This window comes from Callospermophilus lateralis, chromosome 7 (assembly GCF_048772815.1).
Source record: "Callospermophilus lateralis isolate mCalLat2 chromosome 7, mCalLat2.hap1, whole genome shotgun sequence".
Classification (NCBI taxonomy): domain Eukaryota; kingdom Metazoa; phylum Chordata; class Mammalia; order Rodentia; family Sciuridae; genus Callospermophilus; species Callospermophilus lateralis.
In genome coordinates this window covers 47967393-47989374 of record NC_135311.1, presented here as the reverse complement: position 1 = coordinate 47989374, position 21982 = coordinate 47967393, and the positions used below count along the sequence as shown (strand labels likewise).

Genomic DNA, 21982 nt, shown 5'->3' with positions numbered 1-21982 from the left:
CAGTCTTCCTTTAAATTTTACTTTGGACATGGTCTCATCAAGTTGCAATCTTCCTTTTAAATGTATGTTTTTCAATATTTGCAGTTTAAAACAAGTTCTTTTTAATAAGCTATTTTGAAAGAAGACTTCTATAATAAAATTTCTTTCTTTTCTTCTCCCTTAGCAATCATTTAAAATCATTTCTACCAAAAAAATTCTTCATCATTTTAAGACATGTAGCCTCCTTACTCCTATCCATTTCCCCAATCAATGGAACCTGTAATATTGATTTTTTAAAATCCAGTGTGATATCAAAGCACTGTATCAAAGTCAGTTGGGTCACTGAAGGTAAAACATATATCTCTGTATGCCAGTTCCCTCCCCTTATTTGTCTATGTGCCATGGTTAGCTGAAAGGACTTCCAAATAGTCTTTCATTACCTATTATTGATGAGTTAAGAATAAACATGTTGGGCTGTCTGTGTAGCTCAGTAGTAGAGCACATGGCTAGCATGCATGAGGACTTGGGTTTAATCCTAGCACCAAAAATAAAATTAAATAAACACTTTAATACTTAAAAGAATCCTTTTGTTGCAGTTAAGTGAGAATAGATGTTCTTTCTTTTTTTTAAAGAGAGAGAGAGAATTTTAATATTTATTTTTTAGTTTTTGGAGGACACAACATCTTTGTTTGTATGTGGTGCTGAGGATCAAACCCGGGCCGCACGCATGCCAGGTAAGCGCGCTACCACTTGAGCCACATCCCCAGCCCCAGAATAGATGTTCTTTAAAAGTAATTTGAAACACTAAATACAATGAAATGTAGCATTCTGTTGTTATATAAAGATAAAGGCAAGAGTGGCATAACAGTGATATAGTTGCATAAAAGGAAAATAATATTTATTACTTTTGAAAGAAAGAGAGCAAGATGATAGAAAACACTCTTTATTTTACAATAGTGAACTTGATTTTGTGTAATAACCAGTTTCAGTTTTCTCTTTTCCCTTCCATGATGGATGAGAGCGATGGATCAGCTTTTTGTTGCAGTCTGTTGAGTGTAACAATTCCATATTCTCTTCTTTCAGGAAGAAAAAATGAAGATCTAATTCAAAGCAAAACATAATAATAATTTACAGTTGACTGATTAAATCACATAAAATGTAGGTTTACATAGTTGTTTTAAATAGTTAAGCCTAGTGTTTGTTTTTCTCCCCAATTGTAACCTTTTAAAAAGCACCTAATCCTATCATTGATAAAAATCACAGTGTTTGAAGAATAAGGCAATTATCCTTACTTCTGTGAGCAAGATTTTGCCCCAGTAATGTTTTGATGTCGTGTGAATCTTGTAAGCAATAGTTTAGATTTAATGAATTATTATACATTAATATATGGCCATCCCTTAATATCCGTGGGCTCCATATCTACGGATACAACCAACCAGGGATCAAAAATATTCAAAAAGAAAATTGTACTGATACTGAACATATGCAGGCATTTTTCTTATCATTATTCCCTTCACAATATAATGACTATTCACATAACATTCACATTATGTTAGTTATCATAAGTCATCTAGAGATGATTTAAATCATTGCAGAAGGGTATGTGTAGGTTATATGCAAATACTATATCATTTCATGTATAGGACTTGGGCATCCTAGGATTTACTATCAGCTGGAGGTCCCACAACTAGTTCTGCAGTAGATACTGAGGAAAAAGTGCCTGTGCCTGTAAAGAGGTAATTACATCAAAATTAGGCCATTAGGTTAGGACCCTAATCCCTTATTACTGGTTTCTCCATAAGAGGAAGGAACAAGAGAGGCAATGTGAGGATGTAGCAAGAAGGTGACCAGGCCATCTGAAATCCAAGGAGAGAGGCCTCAAAAGAAAACAAATCTTTTTCTTGAACATACAGCTCCAGAGCTGTGAGAAAATAATGTTCTGTTGTTTAAACCACATACTCTGTGGCATTTTGTTATGGCAGCCGTAGCAACTAACACACTGGGAATTTTTGAGAATGACCAAAGGGTTGTTGTCAATAAATATGCTGAGCTAACAAGTTAAAATGGAATTGTCCTAGACAAAACAGGAGAAATGTCAAGTCAATCAGGGTTAATGTAGGAGAGCCCGCCTGACAGAGAGGATGGGAAAAACGAATCCGAAGGCATTCCAAGTCACAGGAGCTCTGGTACGGTTAAGACATATCATAAGATCTATGGCTGTGTGTGTGTGTACGTGTGTGTGTGTGTGTGTGTGTGTGTGTGTGTGTGTGTGTAGTACTAGAAATTGAAACTAGGGGTGCTATACCACTGAACTACATCCCCAGACCTTTTTATTTTATTTTGAGGCAGGTCTTACTGAATCCCAGGCTGACCTTGAACTTGAACATCCTCCTGCCTCAGTCTCTCACATAGCTGGGATTATAGGCGTGCACCATGGCCCCTGAGATTTGTGTTTTTAAGAGACCACGCTGGTGACATTGTTGGGGGCTGGGTGGTGAAACAGGAATTTACTGAAAAAAGACAGTAAAATCCTGCTTGAAATAAGGGGGTCACATGAGGATACAGGAGGTGAACAGATGCAAAGGATCGTAAGAAACTAGAACCACCGGGAATTCTCACCTGCCTATTCTGCATCTGAGGATTCAACCAATGGCAGATCAAAAATGTTTGGAAAAAAAATTGCAACTGTACAGAACATATACTGACATTTTCCTTTTGCATTGTTGCCTAAGCAATACAGTACAACCACTTTTCATAGCACCCACATTGGATTAGGTATTATCAGTAATTTAGAAATGATTTAAAGTACGTGGAGGATGTGCAGAGGTTATATGCAAATGCTACACTATTTTGTATACAGGACTTAGGCATCTCAGGATCTTATTATCAGAGGGAGGTCTTATAACCAACTCTCTAATGAATACAGAGGGACAACTGTATATGTAGGGGACAAGGGACAAGTCAAGAAATCATGTTTTGGGGCCTGGGGATGTGGCTCAAGCGGTAGAGCGCTCGCCTGGCATGCATGTGGCCCGGGTTCGATCCTCAGCACCACATACAAACAAAGATGTTGTGTCCGCCGAAAACTGAAAAATAAATATTGAAATTCTCTCTCTCTCTCTTAAAAAAAAAGAAAGAAATCATGTTTTGGCTTGAGTTATTTAGCCAATGTATATGGAAAACAAAGAGGAAGAAGAAGTTTGGAAGTAACTTAAATTTACTTCTTAAAATAGCTAATGGTGGCCTTGGGTGTTTAACATTTAGGTCCTGACTCTACATTATGGCGTATGATAAAATTAAAATTGATGAAAATTAGTATTTAAAATGTGTGTTAAAGGTGGAATAAGTTTCCATCTCCTCTTTGAAAAGGTGTTAGATAATCAGTAAAATAATGTTTTTAATATAATTTAAATTACTCAAAATTGCTTCTGGACAGTAAGGATAACTTTTGTAGTTAACCAGCTTATATTATTACTTATTGAGAAACTGCTCACTAGGGATATAGACTCTACACATTTGATACAAGCAATGTTTGACAATATCAAGGTCTGGGTGGCAGGAAGATTTGGTCAATCAACCTTGAAACCAGTTGTTTACTAGCTCCTTGAATGATCAGTCATTAATATCTTCCCCTTTTCCTGACTCATCAGCTTTTCAGTAACTTTATCAACAGGAGTCATTTATTGACCCATTCAATGAGCCTGCCTACTGCCTAGAAATCCTTGGTAAATCTGGGGGACAGAAATTTAAGGAAGCATATGACTGTTGTTCTCAAGTTGCTCAGCCTGTCATGAAGGTACCAAAAACATCACCAACAATCTCAGTTAGTGTGGTGATGGTCTTAATAAAACTATTCACAGAGAAGCTAGTTCTGGTAATATATGCCTGTAATCCTAGCAGGGAGACTGAGGTAGGAGGATCTAACACAAGTTCAAAGCCAGCCTGTGCAACTTAGTGAGACCCTGTCTTGAAAATTTAAAAGGGCTGGGGATTTAGCTTAGCATTAGAGTACTGCTAGGTTCAATCTCCAGTACTGCAAAAAAAAAAAAAAAAAAAAAAAAAAAAGGAGAAGGAAGAGGAGGAAGAAAAAAGAGAAAAAAAGTCAGTTTAGCTTTTTCTCTGCAGTCCTTCCTTCCCTCTGTGACTTCCACAAATACCCCTTAATTGTTGGGATGGATGGGGAAAAGACTAACTCAAAAACTCAGTTGTCACCTGTGGCAATTCATTTCCACGTGAACCTGTTGCCTGCTTACCATGTGCTGGGTCTGGGAGATGTGATGGACAAAAGATGCACGGTCCTAGCTCTCAGAGAGCTTACACTTATTGGGAAGGATGGCTATCAACAAATACTTGTCTCAATTCAGGCTCTTCTCCTTCTCAATTTAGTTCAGCTGAGGACTCAGATAAGCACTACCTCCCATCATCAGAAGTGGCTAAGCAGTGAGGAAGATCAGAGCCCAGGGATGGAGCGACTACCCCACCATGGCAGAGAGGCCATGAAGATTTGGGCAGAAGCCACAGAAATAGTCACAGGTAAGTAGCCTGTCTGAGTGGATAGGATAATGGACAGCAGAGCCACACATTTAAGATTATAAGCTTTGGAGCCAGCCTTCCTAGATAAGAATCCCAGATCTTCCGCTCATTAACTGGGAGTGTGACCCTAGATACACACCTTACTTCTATCAAGATGATAACAGCAGGTGCCTCGTGGTTTAAGAATTTAAAAACTTGCCTGAAACACAAAATTATGTGGCAGAATAAGTGCTCCTTAATTTCATATTTTTAAGAAGAATCTACATAATTAAAATGTTATTTAAAAGAATGATGGTGATTATAAATATTTTGTACCCATATGTAAATTGGCTTTAAGTTTGGAATTCAGTGTTCTTCTCACAAGATACATGCTAATTCATAATTTGTGCATGCAACTACTTATTTATATAGGAGCTCAAATGCTCAGAGAAAGGTGTGGAAAGATGTACATGACATACTGAGAACGATTCTCTCCATAGAGAATTGAACTGGAGATGTTCAAGTTCTTTAGCTTTTCATAAAATATTTGATTTCTTCTTTATAATGAAAATGTATTCATGAATTAAACATAATTTTAACAGGTAAAAAATTCTAAAAAAGAAATGTTAACACTCAGCTGGAGATGTAAAAGGAGGTATATCTACATTTAAATGGCATTTCCCCAAATACTGATTGCAAACCTAGTTCTCTTGACTCACCCCACTAAGTATTTTAGGGTATGCAAAGTACATGTAGAGTTGCCCAATCTCTTGCAAAAGTCCTTTTCCCTCATTTCTGGCTACTCTGACTTGAATTTGATTGGACCTTGGGGGTGGGTAGGGTTTTGATGGGAGTAGCTAATCCAGGTGAGCAGTGTAAGCAGAAGTGGGGGAGGAAAACAGAAAAGTTTTAGGAAAGAGCAAGTGGGTGAGTTTGATTGGTCACAGCTTACTGGAAAGAGAATGATATTATGGAAACTTGGAGAGGTAGATTGGATTTAGTGCATTCAAGTGCCTTGAATGCTGTGTTGTCAGTTAGCTTTATTTCTTTATGTAAATGAGAAGTACTGAAGGATTTTTGAGTAGAAGAGAAACCCAGGCTTAGGAAGAATTTTTTAGTAGCAGTATAAAAGTGGATTTAAGTGAGCTTCCTTGGGGAATTTTAACTGGTCAGTGTAAGAGAATGAAGACTTGGCTAATGGGTAATAGGGGAAAATGGAGGAAAAGCACAGACTGGGGGTAAGAGATAGAACATTAAGTTAATTGTTTTAAAAAAAGGTCAAAAGATTAGCAGGAAGTGTAGATAAAAAAAATGTACAGGCTACTTCGATGTTTTCAGGATTAAATTTTTATAAAATAATGCCATTTTTGGGAAACAGAAAAACCACCAGAAAGGTTACTTAGCAACGGCAACAGGTTTATTTTAAGACATTTTGAGATTGAATCTCTAGGTAGGCATCTGAGCAAAACAAACATCAGTCATTTGAAACTCTGTCCTAGAGTCATCTGCAGTGAAAAATATATGGAAAATGTAGGTGTGGATACAGTTGCTTGATAGGACATGCAGAAAAGGAGGAGAGTGATGAGAGTCTTGAGGAACAGGTAACTTTGAGGATATTGGCGATTAGGGAAACGAGGGAGAGACAGAGGAGGTCACCGGGAGAAGCAAGAGAACCAGGGTCGTGCCTTTAAATATGGTGGAGAAGCCAGGTAAAGTGGCTCATGCCTGTAATTGCAGTAACTCTGGAGGCTGAGGCAGACGGATAGCAAGTTGAAGGCCAGTTTCAGCAATTTAATAAGTAACTTGGCTAGACCGCTGTTTCAAAATAAAAATAATAAAATGGACTGGGGATGTAGTTCAGTGGTAAAACACCCCTGGGTTCAATTCCTGGTACCAAAAAAAAAAAAAAAAAAAAAAAAGATTCACTTAAAGGTAGTGGAGAATATTTCAAAAAAGGAGAGCAGCAAAGAGTTCAGGAAAATGGGTAGATTAATTCTCTGATGCCAGAAATATCCTTTTATAAAATATTAAGATTTTTTTGCAAATTGAAATATCTATATGTATAAAGAGTGCTAAAAACATATTCACCTGTGGAGCCACCGGGCTAATCAAGAGAGAGTATTTCCAGCACAGTGTCTTGCACAAAGTACTCAGTAGACTTCCAGCTGTGTGCAGTTAGTATCAGGGCAAGTTTGATCAGGCAAGAAGAAGTGAATGAATCTTAAGTTGAAAGCCTGCCCAAAAGAGCTGTATTATCTGAGGTCAGATGAAGTAAAAAGTCAAATACTGAAGTCAGGGTCAGTGGGGACAAGGGGACAGTATTTTGTAAGTCTGTGCAGGTTTGGGGTTGTGTAATCCTGTGTTATGCAAGCAATGTTCGGTGACCTACTGGCACGGAGGTAACATCAAAGTTAGCTTTAATTCTCTAAGCTGGGAGAATTTGGCCTCTGAAATTCTAGATAGTTAAGGGTCACAGGTATGTGGTGCTCCTGCATCAGATCTAAAATGACAAGATTCTGGGAGCTTTCAAAAATTTGCTCTGACTACTGATAAAAGTGAGATTCTGGCTGATTTAGATACTTGGCTGTTGCCATGTTAGCAAATCATTCCACTCAGTTCCCCAAATGGAAATGACATTTAACTAAGAACATGTGAAAAGGCTGATAGACATTGATCCCAACAGAATAGTTCCCTAATATAATGCTGCATTGTTTCCACTTTATATTCAAACAGAGCTGCCTATTTTCAGGTATTAAAGAGCTTGGAGTGCCTGCTAAGGTCTCTATGTGGCTAAGAGGCATCTTGAACTTAATATGTCCTAAGCAGATTTTTTTTCTTTCCAGTACTGGGAATACTGAGAATCGAACCCAGGACCTTGCACATGCTAGGCAAGTGCTCTACCACTGAGCTACATCCCTAGCCCTCTAAGCAGAATTTTTTTTTAAATCTCTGCTCTCTTGCCCATTCTTCTTCATTTTAGTAAATGTCACACAGATGCCTTAGGAGTCTTCCTTAATTCTGATCCTTTCCTTCAAACCCTAATTGAGTACATCAAAGTTTGTCATCTTCAGAATATATCCTGATTTTATCTAGCATAGATATTAAATAGGTAAGCTCTTGAGGCAGAATTCTTAGGTCTGAATTGTAGCTCTAACACTTACTACCTAAGTCATTCTGGCTGAGTTATTTTACCACTCTGTGTCAGTTTCCTCCTATGTAAAATAAATGTAATAATGGCACCTACCTCACAGGACTGGTTGTAGAAATGATGTTAACACATATAGAATACTTGGCATTAGGACTGGCTATAGTAGGTGCTCAGTTAAGGTAGTTAGTACTACCTCTACTATGGTTTCAATAAGTGTCACACAACTATCCATGTGGTAGAGGCTTGTTCTCTGGGGTGGTGCTATTGGTAAGTGGTAGAACCTCTAAAGGCTGGGGTCTGGTGGGAGGTCCTTATGTCCCTGAAGGTGTACCTAATGAGGGACTAGTGAGACCCTAGTTTCTTCCTCTTTCTGTTAATTTACTCTGCTCCCTGGCTTATGAGGAGAGCATTTTTGTTTCACTATGTGCTCCCACCAAGGTGTCTCATTCTCACCAGAGACCCAAAGCAACAGGGCCACTTGATCTTCAACTAGAAACTCCAGAATCATAAGTACAATAAATCTTTTCCTCCCCCTGCCTCTTTCATCCATCGATCTATCTATCTATCTGTCTGTCTATCTATCTATCTATCTATCTATCTATCTATCTATCTCAACGCTGGGAATCAACCCCAAGACTTCACACATGCCAGGAAAGCATTCTCTCACTGAGCCACATCCTCAGCCCCTGAACCTTTTCTCTTTATAAGTTAATTACCTTGAGTATTTCATTATAATAATGGGAAGGTGAGATGAGCCAACCCTCATCTTCCCCCACCTGGGTTACTGAAACCATTGATACCTACCAAGATTCCCTATTTTATTTTTTACTATGCTCTACACTGCTACCAAAGTAAACTTTCAAAAATACAAACATACTGGAATGGTGGTGCACACCTCTAATGCCAGTGGCTTGGGAGGCTGAGGCAGGAGGATTGCAAGGTTGAGGCCAACCTCAGCAACTTATGGAGACCTGCAGCAACTTAGCAAGATCCTGTCTCAAAATGAAAAACTAGGAGGGACTGAGGAACCCAGTGTGGTGGTGCATGCCGGTAATCTCAGTGACTCGGGAGGCTGAAGCAGGAGGATTGCAAGCTTGAAGCAGTAAGAAACTTAGTGATGCACTAAGTCACCTTGTGCAACTCTGTCTCAAAATAAATAAATAAATAAATAAAAAGGACGGGGGGGGGGGCGTGTCGCAGTGGTTAGACACCACTGGGTTCAGTCTCCAGTAACACACACACACACACACACACACACACACACAGAGACTGGAAATGTAGCTCAGTGGTAAAGTGACCCTGGATTCAGTTTATATAAAAAGTATGTAAAAATACATGTAATTCAGATCAAGCCATTCAGCTGTTCAACGTCCTCCAACAGCTTCCCAATTGCAAAGAATTCCAAAGCTCTTCTCACCACCAATAAGGCCCAAGCAGGTCTGTCTTCCACTAATAATTCATCATACATAACTCTCTCCTTGCGTGGCTGTACTTGATTTTTCCCTTCCTACCATTTCTCAGAATTACCACGTCACTCTGGTACAGACATCAGCACTGGCAGTCCCTCTTTCCAGTAAGCCACATGTTAGAACATCCTCGCTTCATCCAACTTCACATAGATACTAAAAGACTGTCCCAAATTACTATTTCCCCCATTGCCTGTTTTGGTTTTCATAGTGCTTATAAGTTATTTATTTGTTTCTGGCCATCTTCCCCTGCTACAGTGACTGCTTTCATAATCCATCGGATCCATCAGTATGCCCCTGTGATTAAAACAGTAGCTGAACATCATAGGAGCTCAGTCAATGTTTGTTGAATAAACGAATGAATGGGGAATTTTCTTGTCTTCCCATATTCTCCATCCATCTCCTCTTTGCTCCCAATTAAACACTTTAGAAACCATTTAGCTCAACCCTCTTGTTTTACAGAGGAAGAAACCTGCCTGCAGAGGTAGACCTGCCTAGTCTTGGGACAACCTCTCACACCTGCCCCCTTCTACATTACTGCCCCCCCACCTTCCTCCATCCACACCCTGCTGCATCCCAGGGCATGTTATCATGAGCACTGGGAGCTACAAGCATTTTTAGAAGGCTCTTATCTTTTATCTTCTACCTTTTGGGGGGTCTCTCTGTCTGCCCTCCTCCTTCTTCTGCCTTTCCTGAGACTCATTCTCAGGGTTCCACTTTTGACCCACTCTCCCCACTTCTCTCCCAGGTACTCATCCATCACCCTGACTTCAACTACCATCGACTCAGCTGAAGAGTCTGTACCTGCAGCTCAGATTTCTCCCCTCATCCTCAGCTCAAACTTGTGCTCACTAGACACATCCATCTGGATGTCTCTGAGCCTCACACACTCGGCATTCTCAAAGTAGAAGCCATTCTCCATCAAAATTGCTCTTCCTTCAGTGTTCCCTATTCATGAATGGTAACAAGCCACCCCAATCTGGGAACCTCCTCATTCTCTGTTCCCTTCAAAAAAACTTAAAGATGAGTCTACCTCTCAAATAATTGTCACATCTATTTATCCCATTTTCTCTGCTACGTTTTTATTTACACCTATCATCACCTCTCACGAGGACTAACAGTCACCTAATTAGGAATTTTTGAAAACATGGGTCTGAACCCATTAGCAAAGTGTCAAATCACTTTTGTGAATCATAACAAGCTTTTAAAAGACTCTTGGCTGAGTGTGGTGGCTTACACTTCTAATCCCAGCGACTCCAGAGGCTAAGGCAGGAAAATCACAAGTTTCAAGCCACACACAGCAATCTAGCAAGACCCAGTCTCAAAATTAAAAATAATAATAATAAGGGCAGCAGAATACAACAGACACTGGTATGGCTGTATGTATAAATGTGGCTGTATAACCAATGTGATCCTGCAATCTGTACACGTGGAAAAATAAGAATTCATACCCCATTTGAATCAAATATATGATATGTCAAGATCATTGTATTGTCTTGAGCAACTAATAAAAAAAAAGAATTAAAAAAAAAAGAACTGGGGATATAGTTCAGTAGTAGAGAACCCCTGGGTTCAATTCCCAGTATGACTCATCCCCCCAAAATCTTAAACTTACATATAAAATCCAAAAAGTAGCAGGACCAAAGCTAGCAGCAACATGGAGACATTTACTGGCAGCTTTTCCTGTTTTTGTAAAGGTCAATTCTGAAAATATTTTCAACAAGGGAGAAAACACAAGCCTGCCCTGCACCATACGCTTAACCAGAGTGGAAAGTTTATATGAATAGTACCAGTGAGCAGTACTGTCAAATGCAGTAGCAGTTCACTTTAATGTTATTTACATATATCTCACATATATCTCATGATGGTGAAGGAATTTAGTCTGTTTCTAAGGTGCTCTACGTTGCTCAGACCCCTCATGCCTCCTGCCCTAAGATCTTGACCTTGAATCCTCCTTTTCTCCTTATTGTCTCTAGCAGCCCTCTTGGACTTGAAATAGTGGTCAGGTATTCATTTTAGTTTGGTCAGTACAGTTTGATTCTTTGGTTCTGTGATCCTGGTCAGGAGCTAAGCTTTCTGGATACGATGGAGTTTTCCTCAGTGTCAACAAGTCTAGTAACCACCTCTCCCTCACAGCTTTCTCCTTCCTGCAGTCACTCCTGAATCTGAATAGGAGTCATTCCGAGTTGCTCCATCAGCAGCTCTCACCAACTTCCATCTTCCCAGTCTTTGTGAGCATTGCATTCCCAGGACAGTTCCCAGGGCGAGGAACATGCCCACATGAGGAGAACCAGGCTTCAGAAAGTGGGGAGCTCTACAACTAAGATTAGTGGATGTCCCACTCACCCCAACACCTCCCAGGCCCCATCTCCCAGCCTGCTGCAATCAGAATTTTTAAAACATGAAATAAAATGGAATAGACTAGAAAATGTCTGACTACAGCACACGTGGTCAGGTTGAGCAGTCATGTACGGTTGTATACAAACACGGGGTTTCCTGTGGGGCAGGCCATGTTATCCTGCCTTCATTTTTGTCTCCCTCTTACTCATTTTCCACCCTGAGAATCACCTTTCTAAAAAGCAATTGCAATACAGCAAAGGTTAATACTGCACTCAAAGTCAAAAGAAGCCAGAGTGGGAACCTGCCTCTGGCACTTCATGGCTGTGTGACCATGCATGGCTAACATCAGCAATGACCTTTGTTCTCCTCATATGTTAAGTGGGAAAAGTATCATGAATCCAGGGTCAGGGCCACAGCCAGCCTCACACAAGCCACTTTAAGTCACATACTTTTAATCTTTGCCAGAATCCAAAGGTATATTAATATTATTTTTGTTCTGTTAATGGAACTGAAGCTCAGAGAAACTGAGTAATTTGCTCATGGTCACATTGCTAGTATGTTTCTGAGCAAGGATTTCATTTCAAGATTCTCCACGTTCTTTCCATTGAGCATGAATTTCTACTGCCCTGTATCTGAGGTCTGTCAGCTCACAACTGACCTCTCAGAGTCACATAACTCAATTAATTGCATATGTATTGAGCATTACTTTTGTACATAACTCAAGTTGGGGGCTATAGGGAAAAGACAAAAGTATGATGTGTACTGCTGCTATGGAATGTACATTTAACTTAGAAAACACTGATAATACAGACCAACAGTCAGTGTGTTCATGGTGCTGACTATATGAAGCATGTTAAGAGATTTTCAAATTGTAACATTATTCTATTATAAATTTAAGTTACTCTTAATGAAAGAAATCAATTTATATTTCATACAATGCAGCAAGATTCTAGTTTAATAGTATCATTTGTAGATTAAAAATCCATATGGATATGAAATGAATATAAGTTGGTTATTTTAAAATTGAGAGGAAGGTGCCCCTTTTCAGAGATTAAGACTATAGGAATAACACAGTGGACTCTTGTATTTTTAAAAATAAGCCCCAATGTATTTGTATTTTACCGACTTATCAGCATTTTTACAAACAAAATTGGTCTACTTTCCAATTAAGGACTAATAGGAACCATAAATGGGCATAATTACTAGGTGTCAATTAAAAATAAAAAATATATTTTTAATAGACATAATTTGCTTAAGACTGCCTAGTAACCATGAAACCAAGTCACTTGGCAATGAGTTTAAAAGCATGTGTGTACAAGCAGCAGGGAGAGGAACTTAATTAACATTACCCTACAGCCCTTTCCTACCTGGTATGCTCCTAAAAGAAAGAGGAGTTTCAATCATAATCTGAGGAAGACACAACTATATTTCTGATATAAAAAATTAATTAATTCTGAATGAAGTTATTCTAACAGTTGTGATCATCCTAAGGTCAAGAATTAAAATCAGAAATTTTAATAATATTTATATTTTCTATTTTGTCATCCTTGAACTATGCTTGAAGTTTCTTAGTAGTCAATGCTTTTAGTTTGAAAATAACTTTAAGACAGTTTTTATTCAAGTTATCCATTATTTTTACTTTTAATTATGTTTTTTCAGGAAGTTCCTTTTCTGTAAGCATGTAAGAATAAATATGTAATGGATTGTGAAAAAACAAAGAATTAATAGGAAAGAACATTTAAAAAAAAAAAAAAACAGTATTCTTTAAAGGGCTCAAAGGAAGCTGCCTGGTCACTCGTCAGAACGAGCCACACCCTTCCACATTTTGTTTACTCTTTCTGCTTTCCCTATTTATTGTTTTAAATTGACTTTCCATTCCTCTAGAGAGCACCATGTTCTAAGCAAAGCTGGGAAATTCAGTTTATATACACAGTACTGACTTATCGGTTTTTCTATCAGGAATTACTTAATACACATAAGGAACTATTTAATACCATGGAAAAGGATGTCATACTGAAGAGCAGGCTTGTGTACTTGGAGAAGACCCTGGAAGGATGCAGGTGCTTCTGTAGCCCATCTCTGTAGTGTGGAGGAGACAGGAAGACTCAACAAGATGCCCTAGGGCCTTTGCAGTTGTTGATGTAGAAGAGACTCAGTCAGGGTTTCCCTTGAAATATTAAAAAAAAAAAAAAAAAAACACGAGCTATATCATTATCTTGGTCTAACTGATATTTAAACATTATACCCTGTTGTTATCATTTCTGGGCACTAAGCTCTATTGTTTCTTAGCTATAACCTCTGAGAACACTCTAAGAAAAAAAAAATCCCAGGAAGAATTAAGTTTTCAATTTCCTTTCTTTGAATTTCTTTGTTTGCAATAAAATTAATATTAAAGCTTCTAGAAGAAAACCAGCACCATTTATATCCTATTCAGGATAAATACAGCATACATATTTATCTGGAAATCAAAGTTAATTTTACTGTTGCTATTTTTTCCATGTGAAAATTTCAAATGATCCTGGAACATTTCTCAAATAGATGAGACCTTGCATGCAGATACATACCCTCAGAGGTTTGTGATAAATGGGATTCTCTTGTTACTGTACTAAAGGCTTAATTTTTTAAAATTCTCTGAAAAATAATCAGATCCAAGATAAAATACACAGAAAGAATCTTTAAAAACATCACCATGAGTGTGAAAATGAGACAAAACATTTGACAAGAAAAAGACAACTTGAGCCATAACCCATACAAATCCCCCAGCTGCCTGAGTATTCCCAGGCAGTACAAGATAACAGAATTCCATTCTTGTGATGTGTGGGAGTTGGCACGCATAAAAGAAAGCAGTTGTGGTTAGTGAAGGCACAATGTGAAAATTTACACATTGTATCATTCTTGTCAAGGAAATGATCCGTGGGGTTTAATCCATTGTGAAGGTGTATGGTGCTAGCCCCTGTGGGACTGGGAGGTTAAAAGGTGGCCTCTCTTAGGACCATGTTAGTTAAATGTGTGTAACAGTAGGTCAGAAACCAAGAGCTGGAAATATCCACCGACATAATAGGAAAAGGTCTGCATTATGTGGAATGGAATTAAAATATGAATGTATAAAGGAGCACACATTAAAAGGAAAATATACTAATGAACTTCACACACACAAAAATAACCAGATTAAAAGTGTTATGTCTTGAAGGAAGAGATAACATTGGTTTATCCAGCATAGTGGGATGAGATGACACAGTATTGGAGAAAATGCTGTCAAAGAGCTGAAGGCTTTGTTATTTGCTTAGGAAATATATAATGAGTGCCTCTTCAGTACATATCACAGCACTACCTGTGAAATAATCTTTTAAAAAGCTATAAGATGTGATTTTGTGACCTCACCTAGAGGTTGCATTTTTATAGGCACAATTGGATAGTACATGATTTTTTTAAGTATTATTAGTTTTCATCCTCTTTAGATATATAAGAAAAGTTAATGTGGGGGTAAATTAAAGCAATAGCTGAACTAATGTGGGCTAAAAGCAATTTCTGAAAGAAAAAAATGTATTGCTTTTTCATGCATGAGTTTGTGTGTGTGTGTGTGTGTGTGTGTGTGTGTGTGTAAGAGGGGGCAGGGAGCAGGTATGTGTATGTGTGGGGGGTGGTCTTATAGTATAATTTGTTATTTTAGAGAAATTCAGCTTATTATCTGTTGTCATCTAGCTTCTATACCTATTAAGAGCCATTCTTTAGCTTTTAATCTCAGTTATTTGGCCACATATTTTGGTGAGGAGAGTCTTTTACCAAATGTCTTGTGTTCCCTTAAATATAGACTTGCTCATGAAAATCACAAATCACTTGGTTTGGTTTGTAATTTCAAAGGCAAATTGTTTTGATCACTACATCAAAATTTCAGTCTGAGGCACAATGAATAATTATGCTGAAAAAAAATAGGTATTACTTTCCCAGTTGATGTTTATCATGTATGGTAGCATATAAATGCAACATTTCTTATGTGAACAAGTTTGACCACTTATATAAAATAATATCCAATTGAACATTTTACATCTAGTTTCCAAAATAATTGTGCTGGGTGAAAGAAGTCAGACACAAAAATGTATGCATTGTGTAGTTATATTTATATGAAGTTCTAGATAATTGCTAAGTACTCGACAGAGAGAGAAAATGAATGGATAATTTCCTGGAGGAGAGGGCAAGGAAGTAAGGCAGGAAGAGGTTACAAAGGGACACAATGAGACTTTTGGGGTGCTGGAAATATTTGTCGTCTGGATTGTTAGTGATGGTTTCACAGATGCATACACACACAAAATGTTCTCAAAATTGTACGCTTTAAATACGGTCAGCTTGTCGTGTGTCAGTTATACCTCAACCCGTTCTAACAAAATTCTAATCTTGATTATCAAGTTATTCTTGTCCAAATGATCTGTGCCAATATAATTAGTACACATTACACCTATCTGGGTATGAGGGTGGAAAATAGAGAAAACAGAAACCACAGATGTGAGATTATCAGGAGGATGGCTCCTTCTTTTGATGTTACATCTAGAGGTCAAGTCTCTTGTGACTTATCATCTTCAACTTTTCCAGTAACACTGTTCAGTTTTGCTTTTCATCACTCCAGAACAAATAGCTTCCCAAGTCCTCACGAAGCACTATTTCCTAGGGTGTCTCAAAAAGCTAATGCCAGATAATGCTAGATAATATCTCCCAGGCCTGGAGCTGCATAAACCATGGAGCAGATTTAGTAGCTTTTATTGATAAGAGAAAAGGAAATGAAAAGCAATGATTTAAGGACAGAAAAGATAGTTTAGTACCTTTATCTTGCCATTAATATCTACAAGAAAAACAGTTTTTGAAAGATACGAGTTAAGTGTTCAGGGCATCCCTGCAATCCGTTATTTTCACGCTGCAGCCAAAGTAATATTTTGAAACTGCAAATCTGAGCAAGTCACTCCTGCTTAAAATCCTACTGTGGCTCCCTACTGGCTACTGCCCTGAGGAAAAATCCTTAGCATCCCTGGCCAGATACCTCGTGACTTTACCCTCGTCTCCCTTTTCAGCTCATCTGGCTCCATCCTCAGCCACTCTGAATGCCTCCTATGCTCTCACTCATCAAGGCTTTTCATGCTGTAACGCAGTTTGGGTTCTCCAGGAAGCAGACTGAGGCAGGGTTTCGTGTTCCGGATGTTTACTAGGGAGTGCTCTTGAGTCAACACCCATGGAAAGGAGGGGCGGAAGTAGGATTGGGAAGAGGGAGAAATCAAGCTGAGATGCAAGACTGACAGTCTGGGCCAACTGCACAGGGTGCTCTGAAACCAAAATAGCCCATCTGAGGTGGCCTGCGCTTGGGAGAAGGGTGTGACCTTGGCCTGCCTGTGGGAGGAAGGGTGTGACCTTGGTCTGCAGTGGGGGGAAAGGTGGGGCCTTGATAAGGCACCTCTTTGCAGCTGAGGCAATGTCTGAGAGACTGGCATCACCGCTGCTACCTAAGGCCCCATATCACTCCTTAAAGGGGGCCTGCCATTCACTCTACTTGGCCACAGGGTCACCCTCACTTCTTCAGACAGGGATTTCCAAATTCCCAAATTGGCTGGCTTCTCCATCAGTACCGTGCTGCTCATCTCCATTGTGATTGGCTGCTCACTTCTGTTTTCTTCTCTAAGACAATCACTCCGCCGGGATGGGGAAACTTCTGTAGTATTCCTTGTGCTTCCTCAGTGCCTGCCTCAGTGAGGACATACAGCAGGTACTCAGAATACAGACTGAATCAGTGAGTGAGTCTGTGGTCTACAGAGCACTGCTGAGGTTCTTGTTTTGGCCTGTGTACTGAGGCCGGTGGCCCTGGGATATTGTGGTGAAGACTTCACGCTCTAGCATCACACCCCAAATGGGCCAGTTCCAGCTCAGTCACATCCTAGCTGTGTGACCTTGGATATGTTAAGTAATCTCTCTAAGCCCCAGTTTTTTAAAAAAAATTTATTTGTTCTTTTTAGTTACACATGACAGTAGAATGTATTTTGACATATTATACACATGGGAATGTGACTTTCCATTCTTGTGGTTGTACATGACTTGGAGTTACACTGGTCATGTGTTCATGCCTGAACATCGGAAAGTTACGTCCAGTTCATGCTGCTGTCCTTCCTATTTCCACGCCCCCTTCCCTTCATTCTCCTTTGTCTAATCCTAAGAATTTCTATTCTTCCCTGCCCCCCTTATGGTGGGTTAGCCTCCACCTTGTGAAGAAAGCCTTCCCTACTTCTTCTGTGCTACCCCTGATTACCATTTTGTCAGGACACCATGCCTACAACTGGACTATAGCTCTAACCCCACTGAGAACTTCATGAAAACCCTCTTTCTTTATCTTTTATATCTTACAGATTGAGACACTCAATAACTTTCTTCAGTTGACTTGCATGAGAAGAAAAACATCAGATCTCTTTAGAGAGTCGACTAAGGGATTGAGGCAATCTGTGATGTGCTTGCAAAACAAAACAGAGTTTGGTAAGCTAAAAAGTCATTCTTTATTGCCCTTTTATTTTTAATTTAACGATCACATCTGTATACAAAAGCACCCCAAATATTACTGTGCTACTCAAGGAACTGTCATTAAACAAAGACTTGATCACCAACCAAGTAAAGAAATAGAACATTCCCAGAGTCCCCCTCCTGATATCTCAATCATCCATCTTTATCACAGACTTTTCTTTTTACTATAAATTGTATCTGAGCCTTAAGTGTTTATTCCTCTGAGAAATAGATAACTGTCCCACCTTGCTTTCTTTATGGGCTATCATGGCAATTGGTTGACAGTCATATATGAATACCCTGTCACTGGCATAGATTTTTAAAACTGTCATCTTCTTAAAGAAACACACACATTTAATACCCCACATCTAAGCTTTGATGCCTCCTTTATGACTTTTATTTCCATGGGCCCCACTTCTTCCTTATCTCCTTTTACTGTGTGTTCTTTCCCCCATATTCTTCCTAATTAAAACAGTTTACCCACTTCCTTGTAACCTCTGACCTCTCTTCACTTCTTTTTATTTTTGGGGGCGGGGGTGTCCTGGGGATTGAACCCAGGGACACACTTAACCACTGAGCCACTTCCCCATGTCTTTTATATATTTTATTCAGAGACATGGTGTTCCTAAGTTGCTTAGAGCCTTGCTAAATTGCTGAGGCTGGCTTTGAACTCGCAATCCCCTTGCTTCAGTCTCCCAAGCCTTATGTGCTTCTTAAAGAATTTCCAAAAGGAATTGAAGCTTTGATGAGCATTTTAAATAAGATCCAAATGTAACTTCTTCCCTTGGTTCAGAGGGCAAAGATATATAAAGGGAACATGTATTCAGATGGGTCAAAAACTGAGTAGAAAAGATGACAAATTTAGAGAAAATGACTTCCTTTTCTGGGTGACAAGCAAAAAAAAAATATGAAGAAACTGAAACAACTTGACCACATCAAAGGGTTAATAGTAAGAGTTGTACTCGGGGTACATGTGTCCCAGTGATATAAACCATGCTGCTAGAGAAGCTACAATTAACTGAAATGCTATTTCTTAGTCAGTGTAGAAGGAAAAAAATTAATAATCACGAAAACTGACTACTTCTCTGGAAATGTCTCATTTCTGTATATGTCACTGTAAGTGAGCCTTTTCTTTTTCATTATGTTCAACGGTTCTTTCCATTTCTTGTCAATCTCGTGTCATTTGAAGAATAGATATCTGCTGAAATTTGCAATTACAAGGCATTGCATGCAAGGAATAAAAGTGTTCTGTTAAATCTTAATAAGATGAAATCGTGGCAAGGATGTGGGGAAAAAGGTACACTCATACACTGCTGGTGGGACTGCAAACTGGTGCAGCCAATATGGAAAGCAGCATGGAGATTTCTTGGAAAATTGGGAATGGAACCACCATTTGACCCAGCTATCTCTCTTCTCGGTCTAAAACCAAAGGACTTAAAAACAGCATACTACAGGGACACAGCCACATCAATGTTTATAGCGGCACAATTCACATTAGCTAAACTGTAGAACCAACCTAGATGCCCTTCAATAGATGAATGGATAAAAAAAATGTGGCATATATACACAATTATTACTCAGCAATAAATGAAATATTATTCAGCAATAAAAGAGAATAAAATCATGGCATTTGCATGTAAATGGATGGAGTTAAAAAAGACAATGCTAAATGAAGTTAGCCAATCCAAAAAAAACAAATGCCGAATGTTTTCTTTGATATAAGGAAGCTGATTCATAGAAAAATAGGGAGAGGGAGCATGGGAGCAATAGAGGAACTCTAGATAGGGCAGAGGGGTTGGAGGGGAAAGGAGGGGGCATGAGGTTATTAATGATGGTGAAAAGTGATGATCATTATTATCCCAAGTATAGTTATGAAGACACGAATTGGTGTGAATATACTATGTATATAACCAGAGATATGAAAAATTGTGCTCTATATGTGTAATAAGAATTATAATGCATTCTGCTGTCATATATAAATAAAAAAACTTAATAAGGTGCCTCTAAATATATTCAGAACTTAAAAATTTGTACTGATACATATCTATCTACATAGATATGTATATCTATATATGTATAGATATATGTATATCTATATCTATGTATCAGCCTTTATATTATATATACTATTATATAAAGGATGAAAACCTGATCCAAGAAACTCAGAGCCAAGAATCAGTGCTGGGATCTGATAGTGTTCACACAATTTAACATTTCAGTCAAGTATCCAAAGTAAACTATTCTTCCCATTTGGAAAAAAACTACAAATGTTGATGCTGATACCAACATGGTTTTTAATATCACATTTGTCTATATAAGTAATTGTCTCCCTAGTAAATTTCAGGAACCTCAAGGAAGAAAAAATGTCTTATTCATCCACAACACTGAACATGGAGCCTAAAAGAGAAGGTGTTTCAAGCTTCTTAAGTTTGAAAATCTCAGTGCCATGTTCCTTTTCTCTCTCTCTCTTGGCTACTCCCAACAGTTATGAAATTCAGTAGATTTCACCTCTAAAGAGAGTGTCTTTTAATTCTTTCTTTATAATTCCCAACACTATACCCAAATCCACACTCTTCATCTGTTAGACTGACCTCTTTCCTGGTCCCTGTGTCCCTCCTATCTATCCATATGTTCCAGTCTATCTTCCACTCAACCCTGAGAGATAACTTATTTGTTTTCTTTTTGTAGTTTATGCATGCTGGCAAGTGCTGTACCACTGAGCTACACCCCCAGCCCTGGTGTAGCTGGGGTTCATATAACAAGGGGAAAGGGAATTTTTTTGAGAATCAACTACATGCTGGGTACAATGTTGAAGATTTATACTCAGGTTATTTAATAATTATAATACCTATCTGCAGCAGGATTGTACTGAAATGGTATTTCTACAAAATGCAATTAAAGTAGATTAAGTGTCTTTCTGACACTAACTATCTTCCTAATACTGTCCCTCTCTTGCTGGTCATATTATCATTTTGACTAAAAGAAAATCACTAATGAATTTTTTTCACTACTGATTCCAATTTACAAAATAAAATATAGGCTTTTGTCTTAGCATACAAAGAAAATAAAATTATGTATTTCTACTCACTTATCAAGACTTTGCCTCTACTCCTATGGGGTACTATAAACTCCAGTTGATCTGGACACTCACAGTTTCTCAGACTTCCAGCTCATTCCAAGATTCTGTGCCTTTGCTTGTGCTGGTTTCTGTCTGGAATGACTTTTCTTTGGCTAGTGCATTCCTGTTTAACCTTCAAGACTGAGCACATGTAAGTCAACTGCTCAAAGGCTTTAGTGACTTCCCCAGCAACCAGTTGCTGGATTTTGTTGATCACACAAATATAGTAACACATTCTGCACACATTATAACCCCCTACTGAGTGACCCTGCTTGTGTTTCTGACTTTCTCACTGTAATGTCTTCATGAACTGCATAGTCATTAAAATTTGTATCTCATACACATTATATAAAAGTTTTCACTGAAGAAGAATGGAAGGATTAAATGATGGTAAGAGAAAAATTAATTTTTAAGAAACTCCCAGGAAACAGCTTAGAGACAAGCTTTCTAATAAATGCTATCTGCTTGCATAGTCCTCAAAATATGATTGTTTCACCAGGCATTTAGGAAAATCATTAAGAAGATACAATTAGTAGAAAGCAAAACTATTAAACTTAAACAATGCAGCAATAATAAAAGCTAACATTTATTGCTCAATTACCGGGCACTAAGAACTATCCTATTTGCTTTTATGAACAAACTCATTCAACCCTCACAATAATACTATAAGGTATTATGAACCCCATTTTGAAATTAAGGAAACTGAGGCACAGAAAAGACTCCTCACGAATACATACAGTTTATTAAGTGGCAAAACTAGGATTGAACGTGGTTAGTCTGGTTCTAGAGACATATTCTTAACCTCTATACTATATTAATAGAAAGTCATAAAAATGCGTTTTTCAGAAAGTTTAAAATTTTCAATCTCTGTTCTAATTTTTGAAAGATAGT

At 38.4% G+C, this 21982-nt stretch overlaps 1 long non-coding RNA gene across 1 annotated transcript; it reads right to left on the bottom strand.

The window, feature by feature from the left end:
- Positions 1–925: 925 nt before the first annotated feature.
- On the bottom strand, positions 926–21174 carry LOC143405119 (uncharacterized). The gene is made up of 3 exons (XR_013091972.1): positions 21062–21174; positions 13440–13612; positions 926–1079 (listed from the first exon to the last, which is right to left on the bottom strand). It is a non-coding gene; the product is annotated as an uncharacterized LOC143405119 (long non-coding RNA).
- Between the last annotated feature and the right edge of the window lie 808 nt (positions 21175–21982).